Source organism: Nylanderia fulva, unplaced genomic scaffold (genome assembly GCF_048542155.1).
Source record: "Nylanderia fulva isolate GAGA-0341 unplaced genomic scaffold, ASM4854215v1 Scaffold1073, whole genome shotgun sequence".
In the NCBI taxonomy this organism is placed as follows: domain Eukaryota; kingdom Metazoa; phylum Arthropoda; class Insecta; order Hymenoptera; family Formicidae; genus Nylanderia; species Nylanderia fulva.
In genome coordinates, this window is record NW_028189273.1 from 4,499 (window position 1) to 21,881 (window position 17,383).

Consider the following 17,383-nt stretch of genomic DNA (forward strand, 5'->3'; position numbering starts at 1 on the left):
TTTGATTTCACGAATTTTTTCCCAAACCACCAGACCCCCGCGTTTAAACCCTTTGTAAAGGGAATCGCGAAAAAGGCGCAAGCTCAAAAATTTAGATTCCCGGGGGGAATGTTCTTAAAAAGTTAACTCCACGAGGGGGAAAAATAACTCCCCCTTGTCGCTCAAGCGGGGAGGGGCGGGGGGAGCCCAGGAGGGAAACCCCCGGGTTGGAAAAGTAAAACGCCCCCCACGGTCTTTTTTTCTTCTTCTGCTTTTTATTCGATTTAAAACGAGGGCCCACAGCCCGAGGGCTCATGACAATGTTCCACCCGTTCCGTCTCAAAAGGGAAATCTCGCGATTTTGTTATCGTTGAAAACGCCAGACAAATTTAAAAACTTAAAAACTTTTTAAAAAACTTATCCTTTAATCTATTAGTCATAAAAAATCTCAAACCGATAAAAAGACGGTAAAAACCCAAAATTTTTAAACCCAAATAAAAAATTTAGGTAGGTAAAACATTTTCTTCTCACAAATGACGACGAGAATAATTTTTTTTTAAAATTTTTAATTTAATTTGATAGCTTTTAAAAGGATAATTATAAAAGACTCTCTCCTCGTATTCGTTGGGAAAAACAAAAAACCTGAAAAAGGAATAAGGTGCCAATTTATAATATTCAAAATTCAAGAGACTTAAAAAAGGTACACGTAATGCGTGAAACATTAAGCCGTCAACGTTCGAAAGAAACTAAATAAGGATCCATAGTTGGGACTTTTGGAATATTTTAAGTTTTTTAAAATCTCTTTGGGATTTGTGGGGAAAACCTAAAATAAGGTTAAAAAACGTAATATCTATATATAAAATATTATATTATTTAAAAGGGGTTTTTTCCGGGGACACCTTCACGACTTTATATTTAATGTCATCGTATCTTGACGCACTATTATATTTTTTGGGGGAATTTAAATGATGTAAAAAAAATTTTAGTTTCTCTGGCGTTTTCAATAAAGCATAAGAAATAGGGGTATTCTCCGGCGATTTCAAGCCCGTAAAGCCATAAATTATTTATAAATTAAAATAATATTTTTCAATAGTTTTAAATTTTAAAATTTATTTTTACACTATATAATATCTTTAAATATTTTTAACCCCAAAAAATTTTCATACCTGAAATTTTTTTTAATTAATATCGCTTTTTAAAAAAGGGTTACTAAGTAATGAAAAAAAATTAGTAAAAAGGGCCGCTTTATTTGGGGAACTGGCTTTACTCGAAAGGGAAAACACCCGGGAAGATTCTAGAAGGTTTTTAGAAAAAATAGCGTGATGAAATGCTGGCAACGCTTTTGGGAAACAGGGTTGGAAACCCTGAAAGGCCCATTGCAAGCCGAATAGCGTGAGTAAACCACCCCACCGCAAAACCGTTTACCAAGAAGAAAAAAGGGTAAGTGGAGCGATAGAAAACAAAGGCAAAAAAGCTTCGCTCCCCGAGAATAGGAAAAGGGAAAAAGTCAAAAAGCCCCCGGCGAGATCACCTGGGAAAACGCCGCTATCTCTACAAAAAAGCCATCTCCCCGGGGATTTAAACCGTCGCAATCTTTTTCCCGGGAACAGATTGTCCCCGGGTATTTTCCCGCTTTACTTCTCTACCATTGGGGGGAAGCCACATCGCCCGATGGGAGAGCGGGCCCTTTTTTGGGAAATTAAAAAGGGGCTCCGGCACGGAAGGGCATTTATTTCTTTTCGCGGGGGGGTTCCCAGTAAAAACCCAATCCAGAACTCAACCAGCAAATATAGGGGGCTCTAAAGGGGCCCACCCGAGACAAAAGCCGCCTTTGGCCGGAGGGGGGGTCCCGGGCTCCTAAGTCTTCAACTAAGGGGGGAAGAAAAACAAGTAGCAAGTGTACCAAGAAAGGCAATAAGCCCTTGTCAAACCCTTGTGAGTTTTTAAAAACCCCGGGTCAATTCCCAAAAATAGTAAAGCCCCGACGGAAAATCATTATTTTTAAAATTTATTTTTAAATTTTAATTTTTAACCACTGAATTTCAAAAACTCAATTTTTTACATTACAAAACTCTAAATTTTGAATACGGGACATAACCCAAATTACTGGGCTTTCCCGGGATATTTTTCCCAAATCACGTTTTGCATCTGCATACGTTGCTTTACAATCGTCGATCGATTTTAATTTTTTCCCCCAAAAATACTATTAAATTATTTTTTAACCGATTCCCCTTTTTCCCAATTATTTAAAAAAATATTTATGTATTTTATTATTTTATGCTTATTTTATTGTAAACCCCCGTACCCTTTCTACCTATTAGCGTTTTGAAAACGAAATTTCCTCGTAAAATTAAAATTTTTATACCGTCAAAAGGAAAAATTCGAAAAATCATCTCAGAAAATGCAGTTTAGTAAAGGGAACGTAGCATTGCCAAAAAGGGACCAGGACCCTGGGGAACCCGGAAAAACCCGGGATGTATAACCCCCCCTTTTCTATTCCTTTTAGCTTTTAATCCCTTTGCATTTTCCAAAAAAATTGCGAAAAACTTTACCACACGACTGACAGTGATTTTGCATTTTTGAGATTTAAATTATTTGACAAGTGAAAATCCCCCTTCCCCAATTTGCTCCCTTTTAAAAACCCCTACCCTGTCAAAAGGGAAAAATTTCTTTAAATACGATTTTGGGGGATGCACTTTTGGAAAGGGAACTTTCGCATTAACCTTCGGGGCCCCGGGAAATCCCCGGGAAAACCTTTAATTTCTTCCCCCTTCCCTGCTTACTCTCTTTTTGCTTTCCCAACCCTAACGAAATTTTCCCAAAACCAAAAGACAGTGGTCTTAATGTTTATTAAAAATAATTAATTCAAAATTTTTACTTTTTAAATTTGTGATGCCGGGGGCTACACGATTAATACTCTTAATATAGATATTAATACTTTATTCAAACCTCCCCTTCTCCCCTTTTCCTCTTAAACCCAAAATGCCTTTTAAAATTCCTTTTTTGCGGGCCCAGGGTAAAAAATTCGAAAAAAATCATTTTTCAGAAAATTTGCCCCCCCCGTTTGGGTAAAGTTAAAACCCCTGGGGTTTTTTTTGGGTCCCCCCCCTTTTTTTAAAGACCCAGGAAAAAAAGGAACCCGGAAACCCCCCCACCGGATTTTTTGTAACCTTACCCCTTTCTCATTTCTTTCATGTTTTTTAATACCCTGTTTTTTCCAAAAATTTGCGAATTACTTTACCATCCCAAATGACAGTGTTTTTAAATTTTCATTGACAATTTGTTACTTAAAAAAGTCTAAGATTTATTTTTTCTTTTAAGAATTACTATTTAAAAATTTTAAAGATTTAATTATTAAAAAATTAAAACCCATAAGATTAATATTTCAACGCAGATTTAATACCCCTATTAAAAACTCCTTTTTTATCCCCCTTATTCCCAATTTTCCTCTTTTTAATACGGGGTTTATTATAAAAAAATTCCTGACAAAAGGGTTTAATTTAATAGGTAAAGGGGCTTTTCGCTTTAAGATAACCTTTTTCTTTTTTCGCTTTCATTAACGAGTAAATCAGGGCTAAAAAAAGGGGAGTCTATTCAATTTTTTAAAATAAAGAACAATTTATCCTTCGATTTATTCATTTTGAATTTATTTAACCTTTAGATGGTTCTCCTTTCCAAAGAAGGAATCAGATCGATCAAAACCGAGCAGGCCCCCTTAACGGCAAACGCGAACGTAGATCTCGAAGACCTCAAATTTTTCCTAAAACTTTCAAATTTCCCAACGGAAAATCATACAACCCCCCTTTCGGACGCTTATTGCCAATTAATAGTATTCCCCGTACATTGACTATTCCCCACCCTAAATTTTCCTAAAACATTTCTCATTAAAAATTTCAAATACTTATTTTAACGACCCAAAATCATCAATTTCAAAAATGCCCTGAATATTACGCCCATGTTTAAAAAATAAACCTTTGGGGAAATCTCTGAATACGTTTCCTTTTTAAACCCCAAAATTTCCAATTTTTTCAAAGGGGAAACCGGGGGTTCGCTCCCGACGCCCGTCAAAATTCACCCCAAGAAGGAGCACAAAATTTAATTTTATTTCCCTTTAAAAAAACCTATCTTAACCAATCAAACGACTTGAACAGGACCCTAAAAAAAACATTTAATACAGTTCCAAGCTCTTTCCTGCCCCGAGTCCGGCCGGGTAGATTTTGTATCGACATAAAGGATTTAAAAATTTGAAAAAACCCCAAATTTTTTATATTTGTAAAATTTTTTATTTTTGACCCGACCCGCAGAATTCCTCCCATCCGACTTTCTCAATCGGATCTAAAAGCTCTCGCATCCCAGGGTTATACCCGGCCCCCAGCGGGTTTCCCCTTTAAAAAAAGAGAGGGGGCAGCTTTCGAATTTTCCCGAAAGGGTAGGACGAAAGAGAAGGGAACCGATTTTGTGAAAAGTGTTTTACAAGGTAATTGAACCCCCGGAAACCCCGTAACAAGTAGGCCCTTTTTTTGGGTTTGGGCAGCGGGGGGTTTGGGCCCAAAAAGAGACGTTGAGGGGGGGTCGGGGGGAATTGGGTTTCTGTGCGATCGGGTTTTTTCACAAGTAAATTCAAGAAAAGGAAAATTTACAAAACTACCAAATTTTAAAAAAAAAATTGTTTTCTTTGTTGAACCCATTTCCCACCCCGCCCAAAATTCAAAAAAACCGAGTACTCACTCGTAGTCAATTTAATTTTTATTCTAAAAACGCAAACGAAAAAGAACCCTTCAATTAACGCACAAGCTAAACATTACGAAATAAAAGAAAAAAAAATTTTATTTTCCCTTTAAGGGAAAACTTTAGAGCAAGTAGAAAAAGGGAAAGACGGTTCGGAAACCCGGAATTTCAAAAAAAAATTTTAGCTCCCAAATTCCCCCTTTAGGAAAAAATTATGGAAAAAGTAACTCGCTTGTCGCGACGTATAGTCTAGTCGAAATTTTTTAACATATCCCGGAAAAACATTACGTTAAAATGGGAAACAAAAGACCCCCTACCCCTTTCTCATAAAAAACTCCCTTTTTCTTTCAAAAAGCGCCTAAGACCCGACCCCAAAAATTCGACGGCAAAAAAGGTTCCGCCCTCCACTTCCCCAAAAAATTTCCGGAAAAGGGGCACTTAAAAATAATCCCTGATTTTCGGGGAATATCATCTTGTTAAATTAAATTATTAAAAATTAAAGGGCAGGGCTATGCCGAAATTTCAAAGGATTTCGAATTCAATAGCTTCCCGGGGAATTTAAGGGCGACTTTTTTAAAACTTTTTTTTCGGCCCCGGAACAAATCCTTTCCGGACAATATCGAGGGAATTAGCAAACATTTTCCCTGAAAAATAACAAAAACATTTTTGTTACTTTGCCCCGTGTTCAAGAATTAAAAACGGCAATAAATAGAGGAGAAGCTGATATTTGGGGAAAATCTTGACGACGAATTTAAAAAGTTAACATTGAAAAAAAGTGTTACAAAAAATGTTTTTTTAAAAGGGGCCCTACCTTTTGATTTATTAATCCGCGGGGAAATTAAAACGACCCTATATTTTTGAAAAAAAAAGTTTTGTCACAGCCATCCAATTATCAAAAAAATTTAGAAGCAAAAAAAAACCTTTCGAAAGAAAACTTTTCCCCCTTTTAATCGTGCTTATACTTACCTCTTTTGAGACTTTAAATTACCCGACGGAAGGAAAAAACCCGGAAATAACGTTAATAATCCCCCCCCTTTATAATTAATCCCTCACGCAATAATATTTTTCAAAACCTGCTCCCTTTTTTAAAAATTTTTGGGCCCCAGGTAACCAGGACCAAATTTTTCCAGCTACAAAAAATCGTCTTTGTAAGATTTCCGGGTTTATTTATGAGCGAATTGGGAAAAACTTGCTTAAAAGATACTCGGGGAAAAATAAACCCTTCGACCCAGCATTTCTTTGCTAATGGGGGAAAACCCCCCAAAGCTTTCCCGGGGAAAAAAATCCGATCCGCCCCGGAACGAAGCCCCGATGGGGACGCCCCAATCGCCCAAAAGGGACCTCCCCAAAAAAATCTATTAAAACCCAAAATCACCGAATCGGAAGTGTAGAAAGAGAATTAAACCCACAACGATTCCCTTCTTTAAAAACTCTTTCCCCCAAAAATTTACCTATAAAATTAAAATTCATGTTTGGGATCTGGCCCCGGGTTTAAAAAAATCTTATCAAAAAAAATTTCGTTTTCCCTCACTTTTAATCTAATAAAGATAAATTTAAATCCTTCGAGGGATCTTTTGAAACTATAAAAAATTTGGGTTTCAAAACCCATTAATCTGGGGGAACCAGCCCACTTTATTCCATGTATACCCAGACCCCTATTTGCTTTTCCCCAAAAAGGGGGTCTTAGGAAACGCTTTTTTAAAAGGGAAAGAGATATTATCATAAATTTAAGGAAGATGTCTTCATCACGGCAATATGTCATTCCCTTTGTCAATTTTGAAAATAAAAAAGCTAAACTTGAGCAAGGACTGGATCCTTTTTGCTTAAAATTCCAATCCAAAAAATTATTTTCTGGTCTTACCCTTTCAAAAACCCTCGGGTGACCAAAAGTTTTCCGGGGGGGCGCACGTGTTTCTAAATTTAAACGGAAAAACATACCCTTTCCCAAAATTTAAAAACCAAATGAAAAAAGGGGGTTCAAAATCGACAAAACCCCTGGGTGAAAAAAATTTGGGTTTCGAATCTCGGAACCTTTAAAAAATTTTAAAGATAGTATGAGACCTTTGGGTCAACCCTCTCTTGAAGAGAAAAGGGGGAAAAAGGGAGGGAAAACATTATAGGGCCCCAAAAACCCTTTGGGCATTTGGTTTTTCCTCCCTGAAAAAGGGGATGGGAGAAAATTTATGTATTTTACGAAGGGCCCTAGGGGGACGGGCCCTACATTCCCCAAAACGAAACGACGGGAAAATGGGAGTTATACCCAATCACCTGGGAAACCTTTGGGGATTTTGGCCCATTTTCCCAAAAAAAAAAGCAAAAAGATGGGAGACAAATCTACAGTACATTTAAAACCTTTGGGCATTCAATGTCTGCCAAAAAAGAAAAATAAATTTCCGAGAGTCGGGGACCCGGGAAGGGAGGGTGAAAATTTTTAATTCCCTCGATTGTGCGAAAAACCCCCCGGGGTTTTTGACCAACGGGCCATTTATTAATTTGATCGACCACATGATGCGAGGGAAAATTTTGGACTCGAACATTTTAAAACCTGAAGAGGGGTTTAACACGTCCGTTCGTTCTAACAAAGCATTCGGATGATTTTAAATTTTCCTAACCCAAACATTGGGGAAAAAACAAAAGCGACTCAACCCTTAAAATTCCCACTATTAACGAAAAATCCCTTCCCTAATAAGCAATACAGGTTTCCCCTTTTCCAAAAAAGAAGAAAGTTTAAAAAAGTCCATGAATTTTAATAAAAAAATAATTTAGTCGAGTATTTACATAAAAAGTTTTCATTCCCCCATCGGGGTAGTACCGAAAAAAAAAAAAAAAAAAAAAAAAAAAAAAAAAAAAAAAAAAAAAAAAAAAAAAAACCAAAAAAAATTTTCAAAGGGAATAAAAGTTGGGGTTTTTGGGTTAAAAAGACTATGGGCCCAAACGAAAAAAAACCCTGGAACCCCAAAATCCCCCTTCCCAATTTTAAAGATATTTCTTGATCAATTGGATCAGCCAAAAACTTTTCAATTTTTTGATTTACTTCCCGGGTTTTTAACCCAAAATTTTTATGTATCTAAAGGGCGCAATAAAACTCTTTTTTACGCCCCTAAGGGCATTTTCAATTTAAGCGGATTCCCTTGGATTAAAAAAGCACCCGTACTTCCCAAAGGGTTTTGGATAATGTATTTCGGGGCTAAAAGGAAACGAATTATTCGTTTACAGGGGCGACATTTTTTTGTTTACGCGCGATCATTAAAGAGAACACGAAATTAAATGCGAAAATTTAAAGGGAAAGATTTTTGCCCAAAGCGAATTTTCCCAAATTTCAGCCGGATTTAAATGGGGAATTTTTAAGGGACGAAGTGCTTTTTTGGGCCAAAAAATAGGCGCGAAAAAGGGGGTCAAACCCGACCCCGGGCAAAATTTAAAAATCGATAATCACTTTCCAAAAATCCCAAAAATCCAAAGGGAAATAAAAAAAATGCTCGGGTTTGCCGGGGGGATACAGAAGGGCATAAAAAACTTTTCCCCAAAATCCCCAAAACCTTTTAAATGATTTGTTTGAAAAAGGATAGCCCTATTCAAAAGGCAATAAAAAAAGTAGAAGCTTTTCAAAATCTTTAAAACAACCCCATTATGCTCAAACCCCCTTCTTTAATATCCTGATTTTTCAAAACCCTTTTTTATTAATAAAAAACGAAACAGGTAAGCGTAGGGGAAATTTTGCCGGGCCGGTAGGAAAAGATCTTCCTTTTCTCGTATACATCTCGAATTTTGTACCCCCGAAAAAAATTTTCAACAATTAAAAAAAATGCTTAGCCAAATTTTGTATTAATCATTTCCGGACCTTACCATTTGGAAGATTTTACTTAATAACGGACCCTTTAAAAATTTTATTTGGTGCATCTATAAAAAATTACCCCCAGACTCTGGAAAAATGGAAAACTAAAATTAGCAGAAAAAATAAAAAATTTAAAATCAAAAAAAAAAGGATCCCTTAAATAAAAATGCAGACGCTTTATCTCGAAAACCCCCACCGATTTTGGTTTTTTTCCCAAAATTGCTTCGGGAAAAGACGAGCATCCGGCGAATCCATATTTTAAAAACCGACCAGACCTTTTGTCAGATCAATTAAAAAAAACGCCTAACCCCTTTTCTCAATAAGAATACGAAAAATTCCCAATTTCCCTAAATAAGGGAAAAATAAAAATCCCATTTTTGACGATGAAAAATTCAAAATTTTTTCTACTGCAAACTTTTCCCGTGGGGTGAAAAACTTAGTTTCGAAAGGTTTTTTGTAAAAGAACAAATCGGGGAAAAAAATAAACCCCAATTCCCAAAAAAAAACAAAAAAATCCCCCAAAATTTAAAAAAAACCCCCCAAAACCCTTAAAAAAAATTTCCCAAAAAACCCTTTTTAGGGGGGGGTTTTCGAATTTCAATTAAATTCCCCCTTCCCCAAACAAAACCCCAAAAATTTTATGAATTTTTTGGGTAAAAATTTTTAAACCCAAATAAAGAATTTTTTTAATTTCCCCCTTAAAAAAAATATTTTCCCCAAAAACTTTTCGAAAACCCCCCCCATCCCACAAACGCTTTAAAAATTTAAATTTTGGAAAAAAAAGAAACAGCATTTTTGGGGGCCATAAAGGCGTTTCCAAAAAATTTTTTTAAAAAACCCCTTTGACCTTTATTTTTTTGGGAAACTAGAAAAAGATAAATTTTTGGGGAAATTTTTTAAAAAGGGGGGGGAAAGCCAATAAAGAAATTTAAAAAAGGGGCCTCAAAACCAAAAAAACCCCATGATTTTTGGATACCCCCGGGGGGGGGGTTTTGACAAAGTTTCATTTTTAAAAAAATAGGGCCTTTCCCCCCCACAAAAAACGGAAAAAAATATTCTTAAAAAAAGCAAATTTATTAAATAAATACTCCAAGGGCCCTTAAAAGAACCACTTTTATTTTAAAAAAAAACCGGGCCTTTCACAAAAAAATTTTTTGGAAAATTTTGGAAAAAACCCAAAACTATTCCACCGATCAAGGGGAAAAAACCCAAAACTTTTAAACCCCCCCCCAACAAAAAATTAATATCCAAAAAAATTTTAAAAAATACCCTTATTTTTCCCCCCCAATTAAAAATTTTGGGGGGATAGAAAAATCACATTTTTTTTATTAGTAAAAAATTTAAAAAAAACAAATCGACAAAAAAGGGGGAAATTTTGGGGGGAAAAATTTTTAAAATTTGCCAGTTTCTTTTAAAAAACGTTTACGAAGGAAACCCAAAATTTTGCCATTAAAACTAATATTCGGGAAAAAAATGGGGCCCCCTTGCCAAACCGGGGTATCAAAAACCCCCTTTTTAAAACCTTTGAGCCACTTTCCAAGAATTTTAAAAAACCCCTTTAAAAAATTTACGATATTCGGGGAAGAAAGCGGGGCCAAAAACTTTTTAAAAGCTAAAAAAAAACAAAAACTATTACATCAAAGGGGAAATTCCCCGGGGAAATTTTAAAAAAGGGGGTTATGTTTTTTTTTTTATTAAAAAAAACCCCAAAAAAAGGAAAAAAATTTTCACACCCTTACTTGGACCCCAAAGGGGGAAAAAGAGATCCTACCTTTCCCCAAAAAGCCAAAAAAATTAATAAACCCCAAAAAACCGGGGGATTGTCCATATCGTTTAAAATTTAAAAATTTGACATAAAACCCCTTTTAAAAAAAAAAAAAATTTTTTAATTTTTTTGGGTTTTTTATTTTGTTGGGGTCCCAAAAACCCCCCCAAACCCGGACAAAACCCCGAGTTTTTTTACTACATTCCCTATTCGCCTTCGCACGCCTGCTTTAAAAGGGGGAAGGAAAATGGAAAGAGTCCCCAAAAATTTTTTCCCCGGGGTTTTTGGGGAAATTTTTATTTTGGGCCTGAAACTACGGGAAGCCCCCTTTTTAAAAAACCCCGATTTATCAACCCCTCGTGGGTTTTGGGTTTGGTTTTTCCCCAACCAAAATTGGGCCTTGTTTCCCCAAAAACCCAAAAAATTTTTTCCAAAAAAAACCCAAAAAATTTCCAAAAATTTGCACTAATTTTCCCAAAGTCTATAGAGGGGAAACCCCTTGAAAATTTTCCCCAGCTGTTTTTAAAAGTTTCCCAAAAATATTAAAAAAAAAAATTTTTTAATTTTAAAAATTTCCCCCCACAAAAACCCCCAAAAACCCCCAAAACTATTTTTTAAAAAAATCCTAAAATCGTCGAAAATTACCCTCTGTTTCCGGGTTTCCTCTAATAAAAAAATGCTGAATTCTTTTCCCCCCAAAAACATAGGGTAGATGCTATAAAAAGTAAAAATTTTCGAAAAAAATTTTTGGGGAAGGGTTTTTCCCCCCTCCCGCCCCCGAAACTGAAAAGCACCTAAAGACATTTTCCCAAAACACTTTTGTCCCCCCCAAAAAACCCCAAAACCTTTTCCCCCTTTCCCGGGCTAAAAAGGGCGCAGGGCCCCCTTTTTTAAAAAATTTTTAAACCCCCAAATCACTTTTGGGGGGGGTTTTTTTTACCCATATAACCCCAAAAGTAAATAAAAGTATTGGGAAAAGAAAAAAAAACCATAAAAAACGGGGGAAAACGTGCCTTTCCATTAAAATTTTTTCCCCCTACTCTTTTTAAAAATATATATTTCTAAAATTTTAAATTTTCAATAGAAAGAAGGGGCGAAACCCCCTTTATTTTTAAAATTATTTATGTATAAAAACAATGTAATTTTCCCCCTTTAAAAGGGTTTTTTTTAGCCCCAAAACCCCCCGTAAAAAAAAAAAATTTTCAAAATCTTAGCACAAAAAATTTAAAGGTAATTTCCCCCAAAACCACTTTAATAAGGGGTTTATGTCCCGGGTTCTTATGCACCGGTGCAGGCGAGGATCTGTGTGTGTCAGTGGGTAAATAATCAAAATCGGTTTAATATGAGAACTGTTATAATTGCTGCGTTTGAGTTCGCTACAGAATATTCGCGGTATACATCCGCACGCGACAGCAGTCGGAAACCGAATCTCCTGATCGCGCGTACATTTCCTCTTGTCGCCTATCTTCTTGACATTCGAGAATCTTCTCACCTAATCTTTTTCACTCGTGGTTATTATTCTTTTTCTGTCTCGATGCTAGTTGTCAAACGTCTCGTCTGTTATGTTTTCTCTTTACTGGTTTATTTGTCTCGTTTTTGTTTTCGTCCTTTTGTATGTCTCTACTTATACCCGGGGAATATGTGACGATATTATCGCCACAGGACTCCCCGCCAGTGCTATACCGATAGCACGATATTCTGATGCGTGGACGCTGCGAGTTACATTTTCCTTTTTTCTCTCGACGTAACACTGCACCTGTCTACCACAACACCATAAAGAAATTCGCTAGTATGTGATCATAATACGGTCGTTCGTGCTCGCCTATGCGTACGCGTGTCAATTCCTTGGGAACAAAACAAAAAAAAAACTAAATGGAATACAATGGAACAGCGATATAAATACAGAAACACTAATAGGTCAAGGGAATAGTCGCTCTCTCGGAACCTCGCGACCCGAAATAATTGTTCTCGCCTCCGCGTCACAGGCCCGCCTGGAAGTGGTCCGGAAACCGAACCTTTCTTCCTGCTCTCGTCGTCGTCTCGCCCCGTCGGCGAGGCGGCCTCGCGCCCTTGGCGCATATCTCGATCGACCTCTGCATCCCGGCCCTGCGCCGTCGCCTCCGTCGGGCCCCTATCTTCCGTCTCGTACTCTGTAACCAGATAAGCGGGTTTTATGCGATCTATGGAGATCGCTTTTTCTTTGCCGTGCATACGCACGACAAAGACTTTGTCGCTGCGGCTGACAACCTCGTACGGTCCCTCGTATGGCGCCTGCAGCATCTTCCTCGGTTCCGTCGCGTCGCACGAACACCTGCCCGGCCGTCGCTAGGTCTTTGGTAAACGAACGGCCGTCGCTCCCCGTGTCGGGTTCCGTCCACCGGCCGCAGTCTCTCGAACTGCTCACGTAGCGTCCTGACGAGGTCGACGGCGCTGTCCTCGTTGTCCGTCGGCAGCCGGCTTAGGAATTGTCCCGGGATCCTAACGTCTGTCCGTACACCAATTCGGCTGTGGTCGCCTGTAGGTCGTCCTTCCACGCTGCTCTAATCCCCAGCAGGACCGTCGGCAGCGTCTCCGTCCAGCGGTCGCTCTGCTGGCACTTGATCGCCGCTTTGAGCTGGCGATGAAACCGCTCGACCATTCCGTTCGCCTGCGGGTGGTATGCCGTCGTCCTCAGTCTTTCCGCTCCCGTCATCTCGCTCAGTCGTCGAAACAGACTGGACTCAAATTGAGTCCCCTGGTCTGTCGTGATTCGGAGGGGTGCCCCAAACCGGCAGATTCATCCCTCGTAAAAAACCCTTGCGATCGTCTTCGCCTCCTGGTCTCGTACGGGGAACGCCTCCGGCCACCTCGTGAAACGGTCCACGCACGTGAGGCAATATTGCTTGCCCTCCGAGACCGGCATCTTGATGATGTCCAGGTGGACGTGCTCGAACCTGTTGGATGGTACGGTGAATTTTCCCAAGGGCGCCGACACGTGTCGAGACACCTTGGATCGCTGGCAGGGCACACAAGAACGAGCCCAATTGCGGCAGTCCACTCTCATCGACGGCCAGACGTAGCGTTGCGCCACGAGTCTGCCCGTCGTCTTGATCCCTGGGTGTGCCAGGCCGTGCACCAGGTCGAATGCGGTCCGACGGAAAGACCTTGTCAAATATGGCCTTGGTGTCGGCGTCGCTGTGTCGCAGTAAATCGCGATTCCGGTTCCGGGGATCTCCACCTTGCTCAGCTTTAGTCCCGTCTCCCGTCGCAAATACTCCTCGAGCTCCTCATCGGTCCTCTGTGATTCCGCCAGTGCGGCGTAATTCATAGGAGCTTGGAGCTCCTCGATTCTCGATAGCGCGTCCGCCACGACATTCTCCTCGCCCGTCACGTGCCGGATGTCCGTCGTAAACTGTCCGATGTAGTCTAAGTGGCGGAATTGGCGCGGCGTGCTTTTCTCCGGTTTCTGTCGGAAGGCAAAGGTGATTGGCTTATGGTCGGTATATACCGCGAACGCGCGCGCTTCCAACATGTGCCGAAAATTCTTGACCGCCAAGTATATCGCCAGTAGCTCTCTATCAAAGGCGCTATACTTCGATTCGGCTGGGCTTAGCTTCTTCGAGAAGAAAGCTAACGGCTCCCAGCCGTCGCTGCCCCGCTGTTGTAATGCCGCGCCGACGCTTTGTTCGGACGCGTCAGTAAACAACGCGAGCTCCGCGTTCGTCCTCGGGTGCCTCAGAAGCGCGGCCTCGGCCAAGCCTTCCCTCGATGTTTCGAATGCTCGTTGAGTCTGCTGCGTCCACGATATCGGCGTCTTGCCCTTAATGTTCTCTCGAAGAAGATCATTGAGCGGTGCCAAAATCTCGGCAGCTTTAGGCATGAATCTTCGGTAAAAATTTACCATGCCCAAGTACCTCCTCAATTCCTTCGCGGTCCTCGGCATCTGACACGCGAGGATTGCCTCCACTCGCGCCGGCAGCGGTCGTGTTCCTTCGTCGGACACCTCGTATCCGAGGAATTCCACCCTTCGTTGTCCGAATACGCACTTCGTGGGGTTGATCACTACCCCGTATACTCGCAAACGCTCAAACACCGTCCGTAGGTGCTCGTGGTGTTCTTCCTCTGACGATGACGCGACGAGGATGTCATCGATGTATGCGTAGCAGAATTCAAGGTCGCGCAAAACCTCATCGATGAACCGCTGAAACGTCTGTGCCGCGTTGCGTAATCCGAACGACATGTATGGAAATTCATACATGCCGAACGGCGTGGTGATCGCCGTCTTCGGGATGTCCTCCTCCGCTACCGGTATCTGGTGGTATGCCCGCACTAGGTCCAGCGTGGTAAAAACTTTCCTACCGCCGAGGGCCTGCGCGAAATCCTGTATATGTCGCACCGGGTAGCGATCCGGGACCGTTCGCGCGTTCAGCGCCCTGTAGTCTCCACAGGGTCGCCACTCTTCGTCCTTTTTTGGCACCATATGTAGGGGCGCCGACCAACTACTCCTTGAAGGTCGCGCGATTCCAGTTTCCACCATCCTTCTGAATTCGTTCTTCGCGGCCGCCAATCGGTCCGGAGCGAGCCTCCGCGGCCTACACGCGACAGGCGGTCCCGGTGTCGTTTCTATATGATGTCGCGTTGTGTGGATCGCTTCTCTTGGTCGCCCGTTTGGCCTCGCGATGTCCGCGTATCGCTCCAACAACCGGTGATACGGCGTCTCTCCCGTGACCGCTTTGACGCAGGGTGCATCGCATCGGATGCATCGTCCGCGCGCGGTCAAGCTCGTCACCTGGTCGACGAGACGAGAATTTCGCAGATCGACGAGGAGTCCGTAATGCGCCAGAAAATCGGCGCCGATTATAGGTCGCGAAACGTCCGCGATCACGAATCGCCACAAAAATGCACGCCGTAATCCAAAATTTAAAACTAATGTTTCTGTCCCGTATTGGTGTGCCGTTCGCGGCCGAAAGTTCGTAGGTCGATCTCTGTCGCGGTCCTCGAACCATTTTCCGAGGATACACGCAGAGATCCGCGCCCGTGTCAATTAAAAAACTCACTTTAGTGTTCGCGTCGGTTACGAACAGGCGACGCGCCTCGTGGCCCGAGTCACTCGCCGCCACTAGCGACCGGCCCCCGCGTTTCCCGACTGCATTGTGCAGGGCGGCCTGCATTGTCGAGCACTCGGTCCAAATTGCCAGTGATACCAGCAGATTCCACTGGCCGGCGGATCACGGCTTCCTGATCGCTCTCGCGGGCGCGAATGCGAACGCTGGCGTGGACGCGAACGCGAACGACGTCGGTCGTCATCGCGGTCCTCTCCGAAACGACCGCTCCCGATCGCCTCGATCGACCGCCGGATGGCTGTCAGCTGCTCCGCCATCTCTTGTTGCATGGCCAGTCGCATCTGCGCGAGTCGTACTTCCATCCTCGCTTCCCAGGACGCGGGGTCAACCGCACTCTGACCCTGGGGCGTCACAAATTTCGTCGCCTCCGCCACTTGAAATATCGGCGCACGGGTCGCCTCGACTATCGCATCCGCGATGTCCGCTAATTGTTCGGGCGTATCGGCCGCGCGCGTCACTAAATGCGGCTGAAGATGAGCCGGCAACCGACTCAACCAGATGGTCCGCAACACCTGGTCGCCAACCACGTTCCCGGCAAGACCGCGAAGGTGGCGTAAAAATTGCGATGGCTTTCGATCGCCAATCTCCTCGTGTTCAAGGAGCCTCCGAGTCTTGTGCTCCTGCGACAGACTTAGTCGCTTAACAAGCTCGGTTTTCAAAGTCTCGTACGCGCGCTCCGGGGGCGGATTCATAATTATATCGCGCACTTCAGTAGGTATAACGCGGTCCGAGGGCAGTCAACGCGTACCCGAACTTCGTCGCGTCGACCGTAATTCCGGCGGCCTGGAAACCCCGGTCGACGATGTTATACCAGAGCTCCGGATCAGTCGGCGTGAACTCTGGCATTCGCATGCCCACTCGACTCACCTCGGGGGCAGGTAAATAATACCCCGGTGGCTGCTCCGCCCGGGCCGATTGCATCGCACTCAGGTGCGAATTCGGCGCCTGAATCCCCGGCCGCTCGAGCGCCCGCGCCTCCGGCTCCACGCGTGGAATAGCGTCTTCGCCGTCTCGCATCACCGGCATGTCACTCCTTTTCCGTCCTCACACACTAGACACTCGATCGCGAAACTATCCCTGCACTTCGCGTATTCACGATCACGTCGGGGTCACCACTTTAATAATCGTTTATGTCCCGGGTTCTTATGCACCGGTGCAGGCGAGGATCTGTGTGTGTCAGTGGGTAAATAATCAAAATCGGTTTAATATGAGAACTGTTATAATTGCTGCGTTTGAGTTCGCTACAGAATATTCGCGGTATACATCCGCACGCGACAGCAGTCGGAAACCGAATCTCCTGATCGCGCGTTACATTTCCTCTTGTCGCCTATCTTCTTGACATTCGAGAATCTTCTCACCTAATCTTTTTCACTCGTGTTATTATTCTTTTTTCTGTCTCGATGCTAGTTGTCAAACGTCTCGTCTGTTATGTTTTCTCTTTACTGGTTTATTTTGTCTCGTTTTTGTTTTCGTCCTTTTGTATGTCTCTACTTATACCCGGGGAATATGTGACGATATTATCGCCACACTACACATGTAAGATTCCCATTTCAGGAAACCGTCCTAACTAAACAGGTTGTTCAGCATGGAACCCTGTGCATTATTCAAAACTTTATTCTTACTACTTTTAGCCATTATTTTTCATCTTTGTATGAGGTATGCTTTACTCAAGTACATCTCATACAAGGCTCACGAAATTGCATGAGACTCATATCCATGCAATATGATAATTAATACAATGCGTATTATATTATTACACTCTGCCATTAACTCGCTCACTGGTAATAACTCGTATTTAACCACTATGAATAGCTTGCGAAAAACCTTAATAAATTTAAAATTATGAAAAATATATACGCTTATACTTGCCGGTTCGGAGAAATCGACTCCGGCCCCACCAGTGAACGAGCTAATCATATTCTATCAAATAGCAAATTTCGAATAAATTCTCTGAATCTTACAAAAGACACGGGC

At 41.8% G+C, this 17,383-nt stretch overlaps 1 pseudogene; it reads right to left on the bottom strand.

Annotated features, from left to right (window-relative positions):
• Nucleotides 1-15,239: 15,239 nt before the first annotated feature.
• On the bottom strand, nucleotides 15,240-16,578 carry LOC114937261 (uncharacterized; annotated as a pseudogene).
• Nucleotides 16,579-17,383: the final 805 nt, after the last annotated feature.